The following is a 12,383-nucleotide window of genomic DNA, read 5'->3' as shown; positions in this document are numbered from 1 at the left end:
ACTGTAATTATATTGTATGTAGATGTATTTGTCTATATTAATAAATACATTTTGCTTGGTTTAATGTAAAAATCATTTTTAATATTAGTTAAAGTTGATGAGAGCGTGTTATCAGTAAGATCACATTTAATGTGAAAGGTTCACTTCATTTTAAAGGACATTTTCATTACAGGACCTACTAAATCTTTCTCCTTGTAGACATTATTTTGCAAACTGCTGCCACAAGGGAGTATACAGCTTCCCCATACAATGCTGCAGAGACAACTCTCATACGCCAGAGCTTGCCAGATCCTGATATGAAAACTTCTAAAGTAAAAACAGATTCCAGGATTGCTTTGATCAATCAGAGGTTTATTCTCAGAATCAGAATCACAACAACCAAGGAACTTAATGTAGGACCCATAAGGTGGTATGTCTCCAAGCTCTAAGATCTCCTGGTCAGACATGTCAAAGAAAAAAGCTAAAAAAGATTAAGAAGTAATCATTAGCATTTAACACATTTTCTTCAATAGATTCAATTACCCTCTTGTCCATCAGAGCAGCACCATAGTTGTCCTAGGCAACCTCCGGCTCCAATATACAGAGTATGTTGTTTCTAGGGAAGATAGCATACCTTGTTTAACGGCCACCCCTACCTCATTCGATTCGGAACTTTGTTCAACTGACACAGGTGTATACACAGCAGCAATATCATACTTATGTATAATACATAAGGGGAGATATGATCACTAGAGATGAGCGAAGTATTCAAAAATTCGATTCGACTGATTCGGCGAATTTGTGGAAAAATTTTGATTCGAGTCGAATATATTCGCTGTGAATTTAACTTAAAAAAGGGTGTTTCTAGGCTTCAGAGAGACTTAATATTAGTGCTGAACACTGTACCTTTAATTTAAATGCCCTTGGAGTCTGCTGGGGAAGAGAAATAATACTGTCAGGCAGTATGACATGCAGATGAGTGCCGTCGATCTTAGAATCACCGCACACTTCACTCATTTGGGCAGTCACGGGGCCAAAACCAGAGTGTGGAGCCACAGTGTGGCGGTGGAGGCAGCAGCAATGGGAGGCCATACAGCACCCTATGACAAAAATGGAAACCACCAGCAGTGTGAGGAGACCTGAAAGTGGCACATGGCAGAGTGTGGCGATAGAGACAGCAGCAATGGGAGGCCGTACAGGGACCCATGACACACTCTGGACCTGGCAGCAGCATGAAGAGGCGGTACAGGGGCCCATGGCAGATTATGGGCCTGGCAGCAGCATGAGGAGTCGGTACGGGGGCCCATGGCAGATTACAGGCCTGGCAGCAGCAATGGGAGGCCGTACAGGGACCCATGACACAATCTGGACCTGGCAGCAGCATGGGGAGGCGGTACAGGGGCCCATGACAGATTACGGGCCTGGCAGCAGCATTTGGAGTCGGTACGGGGGCCCATGACACACTCTGGACCTGGCAGCAGCATGAGGAGGCGGTACAGGGGCGCATGACAGATTACGAGCCTGGCAGCAGCAACTTGGACAGGAGGACGTTCAGTTTCTGCACCGTCTGGTGCGTGCTCGCAAACTGTTGTCTCTTGGAAACGGATTCCAAGAAAGACTGCTGACGGAATCCGTGAAGAGGAGTAGCAGGAGAAGGAGCATCTGAACGAGCGGAATATGCCAACAAGCGACAACAGGGGCCCATGACAGATTACGGGCCTGGCAGCAGCATGAGGAGTCGGTACGGGGGCCCATGGCAGATTAGGTGCCTGGCAGCAGCTATGGGAGGCCCGTAATCTGCCAGCACCCTATGACAAAAAATGGAACCCACCAGCAGTGTGAGGAGACCTGAAAGTGGCACATGGCAGAGTGTGGCGATGGAGACAGCAGCAATGGGAGGCCGTACAGGGACCCATGAGAGACTCTGGACTTGGCAGCAGCATGAGGAGGCGGTATAGGGGCCCATGGCAGATTAGGGGCCTGGCAGCAGCTATGGGAGGCCCGTAATCTGCCAGCACCCTATGACAAAAAATGGAACACACCAGCAGTGTGAGGAGACCTGAAAGTGGCACATGTTTGGGGCATGATTCATGGCAGATTTAGTCAGTTGTGTCAGGAACTGGTGGTTTGAAATCCAGACTAATCCACGCCTGATTCATTTTCACAAACGTCAGTCTCTCCACACTTTGGGTGGACAGTCGTGTCCTCCGCGGAGTTGCAATACCTCCTGCCGCACTAAACACGCGCTCCGATGCCACGCTACTGGCCGGGCATGACAGCCTTTCAAGGGCAAATTCAGCTAGTTGGGGCCAAAGGTCAAGTTTCGTTGCCCAGTAGTCAAGGGGATTGTCTACCTCAGTTGGCAGGGTGCTGTCCAAGTAGGCCTAAGCCTGTTGTTTGAGGTCCTGCTCCAGGTCCACCTGATGCTGCTGCTGCTGCTGCTGCTGCGGCTGGTTAGTAGTTTCCTCACTGCGCTGGTGAAGAAAGCTACTCATCATCGACTGCAGACTGAGGCAGCCGCTGCTGGTGGAGCTGCCACTGCTCCTACCACCCCACCCCTCCCCTGCTGCCATGGCAGCGGAACGCGAGTGCACAGGGCCCACAGTGTCTGAGGATGGACGTTGGCGCAGACAGGCAGAGACCAGCTGACTACATAGGTGGTTTTTATAGTACGTTATTTTGGCCTCCCTCTCAGCAGGTGTGAAAAAGGCCACCATTTTTGAACGGTAGCGAGGGTCCAACAAGGTGGACAGCCAAAAGTCATCCCTCTGTCTGATGGTTATTATTCGGCTGTCGCTACGCAAGCAAGCGAGCATGCTATGGGCCATTTGTGCCAAGGAATGCGAGGGACTCCCTGCCTCCATCTCCACAGCATACTGCCACGGTGCGTCTGGGTCCTCTGTCTCCTCCTTCTCCTCCTCTACCAGATGCTCCTGCTCCTCCACTCCTGTCCGCTGAGTGGAAAAACCACCCATTTCACTCAATAATTCCTGAGCACCAATGTCCTCCTCTACCTCCTCCTCTTCTTCCTGTCCTGCCCCCACAGGGGTCATGTGGCGTTGAGATCTGTGCGCCACGTCTACCGCACCCTGACCAGCCATTGTTAACAGCATTTGTTCCAGGACGTGCAACAGAGGAATGACGTCGTTCATCCCATAGTCCTGCCGACTCACGAATAGCGTGGCCTCCTCAAAGGGCCTGAGCAAGCGCAGGTGTCACGCATGAGCTGCCAATGGCTGACATCTAAGTTACACAGGGAGTACCTTTATCCGCTTTTAACATCAGGAAATCTGTGATGGCCTTTCGCTGTTCGTAAAGGCGGTCTAACATATGTAGGGTTGAATTCCACCTTGTTGCAATGTCACAGCATGAGGAGTCGGTACGGGGGCCCATGGCAGATTACGTGCCTGGCAGCAGCAATGGGAGGCCCGTAATCTGCCAGCACCCTATGTCAAAAAATTCAACACACCAGCAGTGTGAGGAGACCTGAAAGTGGCACATGGCAGAGTGTGGCTATGGAGACAGCAGCAATGGGAGGCCGTACAGGGACCCATGACACACTCTGGACTTGGCAGCAGCATGAGGAGGCGGTATAGGGGCCCATGGCAGATTAGGGGCCTGGCAGCAGCAATGGGAGGCCCGTAATCTGCCAGCACCCTATGTCAAAAAATTCTACACACCAGCAGTGTGAGGAGACCTGAAAGTGGCACATGGCAGAGTGTGGCAATGGAGACAGCAGCAATGGGAGGCCGTACAGGGACCCATGACAGACTCTGGACCTGGCAGCAGCATGAGGAGGCGGTATATAGGGGCCTATGGCAGATTAGGGGCCTGGCAGCAGCTATGGGAGGCCCGTAATCTGCCAGCACCCTATGTCAAAAAATTCTACACACCAGCAGTGTGAGGAGACCTGAAAGTGGCACATGGCAGAGTGTGGCGATGGAGACAGCAGCAATGGGAGGCCGTACAGGGACCCATGACACACTCTGGACTTGGCAGCAGCATGAGGAGGCGGTATAGGGGCCCATGGCAGATTAGGGGCCTGGCAGCAGCAATGGGAGGCCCGTAATCTGCCAGCACCCTATGTCAAAAAATTCTACACACCAGCAGTGTGAGGAGACCTGAAAGTGGCACATGGCAGAGTGTGGCGATGGAGACAGCAGCAATGGGAGGCCGTACAGGGACCCATGAGAGACTCTGGACCTGGCAGCAGCATGAGGAGGCGGTATATAGGGGCCTATGGCAGATTAGGGGCCTGGCAGCAGCTATGGGAGGCCCGTAATCTGCCAGCACCCTATGTCAAAAAATTCTACACACCAGCAGTGTGAGGAGACCTGAAAGTGGCACATGGCAGAGTGTGGCGATGGAGACAGCAGCAATGGGAGGCCGTACAGGGACCCATGAGAGACTCTGGACCTGGCAGCAGCATGAGGAGGCGGTATATAGGGGCCTATGGCAGATTAGGGGCCTGGCAGCAGCTATGGGAGGCCCGTAATCTGCCAGCACCCTATGTCAAAAAATTCTACACACCAGCAGTGTGAGGAGACCTGAAAGTGGCACATGGCAGAGTGTGGCGATGGAGACAGCAGCAATGGGAGGCCGTACAGGGACCCATGAGAGACTCTGGACCTGGCAGCAGCATGAGGAGGCGGTATATAGGGGCCTATGGCAGATTAGGGGCCTGGCAGCAGCTATGGGAGGCCCGTAATCTGCCAGCACCCTATGTCAAAAAATTCTACACACCAGCAGTGTGAGGAGACCTGAAAGTGGCACATGGCAGAGTGTGGCGATGGAGACAGCAGCAATGGGAGGCCGTACAGGGACCCATGAGAGACTCTGGACCTGGCAGCAGCATGAGGAGGCGGTATATAGGGGCCTATGGCAGATTAGGGGCCTGGCAGCAGCTATAGGAGGCCCGTAATCTGCCAGCACCCTATGTCAAAAAATTCTACACACCAGCAGTGTGAGGAGACCTGAAAGTGGCACATGGCAGAGTGTGGCGATAGAGACAGCAGCAATGGGAGGCCGTACAGGGACCCATGAGAGACTCTGGACCTGGCAGCAGCATGAGGAGGTGGTATATAGGGGCCTATGGCAGATTAGGGGCCTGGCAGCAGCTATGGGAGGCCCGTAATCTGCCAGCACCCTATGTCAAAAAATTCTACACACCAGCAGTGTGTGAGGAGACCTGAAAGTGGCACATGGCAGAGTGTGGCGATGGAGACAGCAGCAATGGGAGGCCGTACAGGGACCCATGAGAGACTCTGGACCTGGCAGCAGCATGAGGAGGCGGTATATAGGGGCCTATGGCAGATTAGGGGCCTGGCAGCAGCTATGGGAGGCCCGTAATCTGCCAGCACCCTATGTCAAAAAATTCAACACACCAGCAGTGTGTGAGGAGACCTGAAAGTGGCACATGGCAGAGTGTGGCGATGGAGACAGCAGCAATGGGAGGTCTCCCATTGTCCCAACATGGCCCAAATAGTCCCAACATGGGCCCCCTGGCCACGCTGTACTTTCTGGCCACATAGTCGACATACGGCTACGTTTACTTCCTCGGGCGGCTTGACGAAAAATTGCCACACCGCCGAGTAGGAAACTTTGCCCCCGATACTCCTCACTGGCTGACTGCTGCTTCCTCCGTGCACACCGGCACCACTACTGGCCGTGGTGGTAGGCTGCAGTGGAGCTGGTGCTCTACTCCGTGGCCGTTTGGCTCCACTGACACTGCTTCCACTGACACTGCTGCGACCCTGCTGCTGTCTCCTGGGCAACCCACCGACTGTTTCGCTCACTGCCAAGCTGGCACCCTCTTCTCCTGATGATGCGGAAGAAATTGCCTGATGACGACGAGGCTGCCAAGTGCGATCAACCTCCTCATCATCAAGTAGGGTCTCCGCCTCACTACTAGCCCCCTCGGCTGCGTCTGGGTCAGGAGACAGACCTGTCTCTAGACCGGCTACCGGGCCACTCTCCTCGCCACTACTTCTTCGCCTAGCTGCTGAAAAGGCGGATATCTCCCCCCGTTCCTGACCACCCTCTGTTAGCTCTTCCTCACTGTACAGTGGGGCTGAGCCCACAGCATGCGATACTTCACTTGGTGAGGGAACACCAAAGGACAGGGGCAGGTAGAGGACACGTGATTTCAGTGGGCTTGGTCCCGGGCCATGCCAACTAACGGTTGTGTCTGACGTACCCACCGACCGTTGGCTGTAGGTGTCAGAGGTGACCTGGGAAGAGGAAGACGACCGAGCCAACCAATCGATGACGGCAGGGTTGTCGGTGGAGACACGACCGCTGGATGACACCGGGAGCACTGTCCTCTGGCTGCGAATAGTGCTGCCTCGACCCCTTCCTCTGCTGCCACGTCTGCTCGCTCCTAAAACATTGCCTCCTCTGCCACTCCTCTGCATGTTGTCTGACATACTCTTTAATTAAACGATTATGTGTCCCTGAGTAACAATTCTGTGTCCCTGAGTAACAATTCTGTGTCTGTGCGAGTAACAATTCTGTGGCCCTAAGTAACAGTTCTGTGGCCCTCAGTAACAATTCTGTGTCCCTGATTAACGTTTCTGTGGCCCCAAGTAACAGTTCTGTGGCCCTCAGTAACAATTCTGTGTCTGTGCGAGTAACAATTCTGTGTCTGTGCGAGAAACAATTCTGTGGCCCTAAGTAACAGTTCTGTGGCCCTCAGTAACAGTTCTGTTTCCCTGAGTAACAATTCTGTGTCTGTGCGAGTAAGAATTCTGTGTCTGTGCGAGTAACAATTCTGTGGCCCTAAGTAACAGTTCTGTGGCCCTCAGTAACAGTTCTGTGTCCCTGAGTAACAATTCTGTGTCTGTGCGAGTAACAATTCTGTGTCTGTGCGAGTAACAATTCTGTCTGTGCGAGTAACAATTCTGTGGCCCTAAGTAACGGTTCTGTGGCCCTCAGTAACAGTTCTGTGTCCCTGTGTAACAATTCTGTGTCTGTGCGAGTAACAATTCTGTGGCCCTAAGTAACAGTTCTGTGGCCCTCAGTAACAATTCTGTGTCCCTGATTAACGTTTCTGTGGCCCCAAGTAACAGTTCTGTGGCCCTCAGTAACAATTCTGTGTCTGTGCGAGTAACAATTCTGTGTCTGTGCGAGTAACAATTCTGTGTCTGTGCGAGTAACAATTCTGTGGCCCTAAGTAACGGTTCTGTGGCCCTCAGTAACAGTTCTGTGTCCCTGTGTAACAATTCTGTGTCTGTGCGAGTAACAATTCTGTGGCCCTAAGTAACAGTTCTGTGGTCCTCAGTAACAATTCTGTGTCTGTGCGAGTAACAATTCTGTGGCCCTAAGTAACAGTTCTGTGGCCCTCAGTAACAATTCTGTGTCTGTCCCTGAGTAACAATTCTGTGGCCCTAACTAAAGTTTCTGTGGCCCTAAGTAACAATTCTCTGGCACTCAGTAACAATTCTGTCTGTCCCTGAGTAACAATTCTGTGGCCCTAATAACGTTTCTGTGGCCCTAAGTAACAATTATCTGGCACTCAGTAACAATTCTGTCTGTCCCTGAGTAACAATTCTCTGGCACTCAGTAACAATTCTGTCTGTCCCTGAGTAAAAATTCTGTGGCCCTAAGTAAAGTTTCTGTGGCCGTGAGTAACAATTCTCTGGCACTCCGTAACAATTCTGTCTGTCCCTGAGTAACAATTCTCTGGCACTCAGTAACAATTCTGTCTGTCCCTGAGTAAAAATTCTGTGGCCCTAAGTAAAGTTTCTGTGGCCCTGAGTAACAATTCTCTGGCACTCCGTAACAATTCTGTCTGTCCCTGAGTAACAATTCTCTGGCACTCAGTAACAATTCTGTCTGTCCCTGAGTAAAAATTCTGTGGCCCTAATTAAAGTTTCTGTGGCCCTAAGTAACAATTCTCTGGCACTCAGTAACAATTCTGTCTGTCCCTGAGTAACAATTCTCTGGCACTCCGTAACAATTCTGTCTGTCCCTGAGTAACAATTCTCTGGCACTCAGTAACAATTCTGTCTGTCCCTGAGTAAAAATTCTGTGGCCCTAAGTAAAGTTTCTGTGGCCCTGAGTAACAATTCTCTGGCACTCCGTAACAATTCTGTCTGTCCCTGAGTATGAATTCTGTGGCCCTAACTAGCTTTTCTTTGTCCCTAAGTAACAGTTCTGTGGCCCTGAGTAACAATTCTGTGTCTGTGCGAGTAACAATTCTGTGGCCCTAAGTAACAGTTCTGTGGCCCTCAGTAACAGTTCTGTGTCTGTGCGAGTAACAATTCTGTGTCTGTGCGAGTAACAATTCTGTGGCCCTAAGTAAAGTTTCTGTGGCCCTCAGTAACAGTTCTGTGTCTGTGCGAGTAACAATTCTGTGTCTGTGCGAGTAACAATTCTGTGGCCCTAAGTAAAGTTTCTGTGGCCCTAAGTAACACTTCTCTGGCACTCAGTAACAATTCTGTCTGTCCCTGAGTAACAATTCTCTGGCACTCAGTAACAATTCTGTCTGTCCCTGAGTAAAAATTCTGTGGCCCTAAGTAAAGTTTCTGTGGCCCTGAGTAACAATTCTCTGGCACTCCGTAACAATTCTGTCTGTCCCTGAGTAACAATTCTCTGGCACTCAGTAACAATTCTGTCTGTCCCTGAGTAAAAATTCTGTGGCCCTAAGTAAAGTTTCTGTGGCCCAGAGTAACAATTCTCTGGCACTCCGTAACAATTCTGTCTGTCCCTGAGTATGAATTCTGTGGCCCTAACTAGTGTTTCTTTGTCCCTAAGTAACAGTTCTGTGGCCCTGAGTAACAATTCTGTGTCTGTGCGAGTAACAATTCTGTGGCCCTAAGTAACAATTCTGTGGCCCTCAGTAACAGTTCTGTGTCTGTGCGAGTAACAATTCTGTGTCTGTGCGAGTAACAATTCTGTGGCCCTAAGTAACAGTTCTGTGGCCTTCAGTAACAATTCTGTGTCTGTGCGAGTAACAATTCTGTGTCTGTGCGAGTAACAATTCTGTGGCCCTAAGTAAAGTTTCTGTGGCCCTAAGTAACAATTCTCTGGCACTCAGTAACAATTCTGTCTGTCCCTGAGTAACAATTCTCTGGCACTCAGTAACAATTCTGTCTTTCCCTGAGTAAAAATTCTGTGGCCCTAAGTAAAGTTTCTGGGGCCCTGAGTAACAATTCTCTGGCACTCAGTAACAATTCTGTCTGTCCCTGAGTAACAATTCTCTGGCACTCAGTAACAATTCTGTCTGTCCCTGAGTAAAAATTCTGTGGCCCTAAGTAAAGTTTCTGTGGCCCTAAGTAACAATTCTCTGGCACTCAGTAACAATTCTGTCTGTCCCTGAGTAACAATTCTCTGGCACTCAGTAACAATTCTGTCTGTCCCTGAGTAAAAATTCTGTGGCCCTAATTAAAGTTTCTGTGGCCCTAAGTAACAATTCTCTGGCACTCAGTAACAATTCTGTCTGTCCCTGAGTAACAATTCTCTGGCACTCAGTGACAATTCTGTCTGTCCCTGAGTAAAAATTCTGTGGCCCTAATAACGTTTCTGTGGCCCTAAGTAACAATTCTCTGGCACTGAGTAACAATTCTGTCTGTCCCTGATTATGAATTCTGTGGCCCTAACTAGCATTTCTTTGTCCCTAAATAACGATTCTGTGGCCCTCATTAACAAGTCTGTGTCCCTGAGTAATGGTTCTCTGTCCCTAAGTAACTTTTCTCTGTCCCCAATTATCGTTTCTGTGGCCCTAACTCTGTCCCTGTCCCTAGTACAGAGCGGTCTGCCTCTGTTCAATAACTGCAGGCAAATGAAGAATTCCAAAATGGCCGCTATTTATAGCTCGACCATTACACAGTGCTGGCTGGCTGGCTGCTGATTGGCTGATGCGATCACATGTCGTTGAGGAATGCATTATGGGTCAGCGCGCCTTGTCTGCGCGCCTTCCCAGACATCCCCGCTCCGTCGCCGCACATGTCAGCCGCCATTTTCTGAAAAATTTCGATTTGCGCGTCCGAATTAGGCTATTTTTCGGATTCGGCACGAATCGAAATTTTTCCGATATTCGACTCGAATTCCACTTCGGATACTTCGATTCGCTCATCTCTAATGATCACCATGTATAATACATAAGGGGGGGATATGATCTCCATGTATAATACATAAGGGGGGATATGATCTCCATGTATAATACATAAGGGGGGATATGATCACCATGTATAATACATAAGGGGGATATGATCTCCATGTATAATACATAAGGGGGGATATGATCTCCATGTATAATACATAAGGGGGGGGATATGATCTCCATGTATAATACATAAGGGGGATATGATCTCCATGTATAATACATAAGGGGGGGATATGATCTCCATGTATAATACATAAGGGGGGGATATAATTACCATGTATAATACATAAGGGGGGATGTGATCTCCATGTATAATACATAAGGGGGTATATGATCTCCATGTATAATACATAAGGGGGATATGATCTCCATGTATAATACATAAGGGGGGATATGATCTCCATGTATAATACATAAGGGGGGATATGATCTCCATGTATAATACATAAGAGGGGATATGATCTCCATGTATAATACATAAGGGGGGATATGATCTCCATGTATAATACATAAGGGGGGATATGATCTCCATGTATAATACATAAGGGGGGATATGATCTCCATGTATAATACATAAGGGGGATATGATCTCCATGTATAATACATAAGGGGGGGGATATGATCTCCATGTATAATACATAAGGGGGATATGATCTCCATGTATAATACATAAGGGGGGATATGATCTCCATGTATAATACATAAGGGGGATATGATCACCATGTATAATACATAAGGGGGATATGATCTCCATGTATAATACATAAGAGGGGATATGATCTCCATGTATAATACATAAGGGGGGATATGATCTCCATGTATAATACATAAGAGGGGATATGATCTCCATGTATAATACATAAGGGGGGATATGATCTCCATGTATAATACATAAGGGGGGATATGATCTCTATGTATAATACATAAGGGGGATATGATCTCCATGTATAATACATAAGGGGGGGGGATATGATCTCCATGTACAATACATAAGGGTGATATGATCTCCATGTATAACACATAAGGGGGGATATGATCTCCATGTATAATACATAAGGGGGGGATATGATCTCCATGTATAATACATAAGGGGGATATGATCTCCATGTATAATACATAAGGGGGGATATGATCTCCATGTATAATACATAAGGGGGATATGATATCCATGTATAATACATAAGGGGGATATGATCTCCATGTATAATACATAAGGGGGGATATGATCACCATGTATAATACATAAGGGGGGATATGATCACCATGTATAATACATAAGGGGGATATGATCTCCATGTATAATACATAAGGGGGGATATGATCTCCATGTATAATACATAAGGGGGATATGATCTCCATGTATAATACATAAGGGGGGATATGATCTCCATGTATAATACATAAGGGGGGATATGATCTCCATGTATAATACATAAGGGGGGATATGATCGCCATGTATAATACATAAGGGGGGATATGATCTCCATGTATAATACATAAGGGGGATATGATCTCCATGTATAATACATAAGGGGGGATATGATCACCATGTACAATACATAAGGGGGGATATGATCTCCATGTATAATACATAAGGGGGATATGATCTCCATGTATAATACATAAGGGGGGATATGATCTCCATGTATAATACATAAGGGGGGATATGATCTCCATGTATAATACATAAGAGGGGATATGATCTCCATGTATAATACATAAGGGGGGATATGATCTCCATGTATAATACATAAGGGGGATATGATCACCATGTATAATACATAAGGGGGGGATATGATCTCCATGTATAATACATAAGGGGGGATATGATCTCCATGTATAATACATAAGGGGGGGATATGATCTCCATGTATAATACATAAGGGGGGATATGATCTCCATGTATAATACATAAGGGGGGATATGATCTCCATGTATAATACATAAGGGGGGGATATGATCTCCATGTATAATACATAAGGGGGGATATGATCTCCATGTATAATACATAAGGGGGGATATGATCTCCATGTATAATACATAAGGGGGGATATGATCTCCATGTATAATACATAAGGGGGGATATGATCTCCATGTATAATACATAAGGGGGATATGATCTCCATGTATAATACATAAGGGGGGATATGATCTCCATGTATAAATACTTCAGTGGTTCATATGGTGAACTCGGTGTAGTTATTCCCCCTGAGGTCATCACAGAGGACAAGGGGGCGCTCTTTATGTTTGGAGGAAAAGAGATCTAATCTCCAAACATGTAAAGGTTTCTTCACAGAAA

This window comes from Staurois parvus, unplaced genomic scaffold, assembly GCF_062004578.1.
Source record: "Staurois parvus isolate SC_StPar_1 unplaced genomic scaffold, SC_StPar_1.0 ptg000308l, whole genome shotgun sequence".
In the NCBI taxonomy this organism is placed as follows: domain Eukaryota; kingdom Metazoa; phylum Chordata; class Amphibia; order Anura; family Ranidae; genus Staurois; species Staurois parvus.
Note: the sequence above shows the minus strand (reverse complement) of the source record.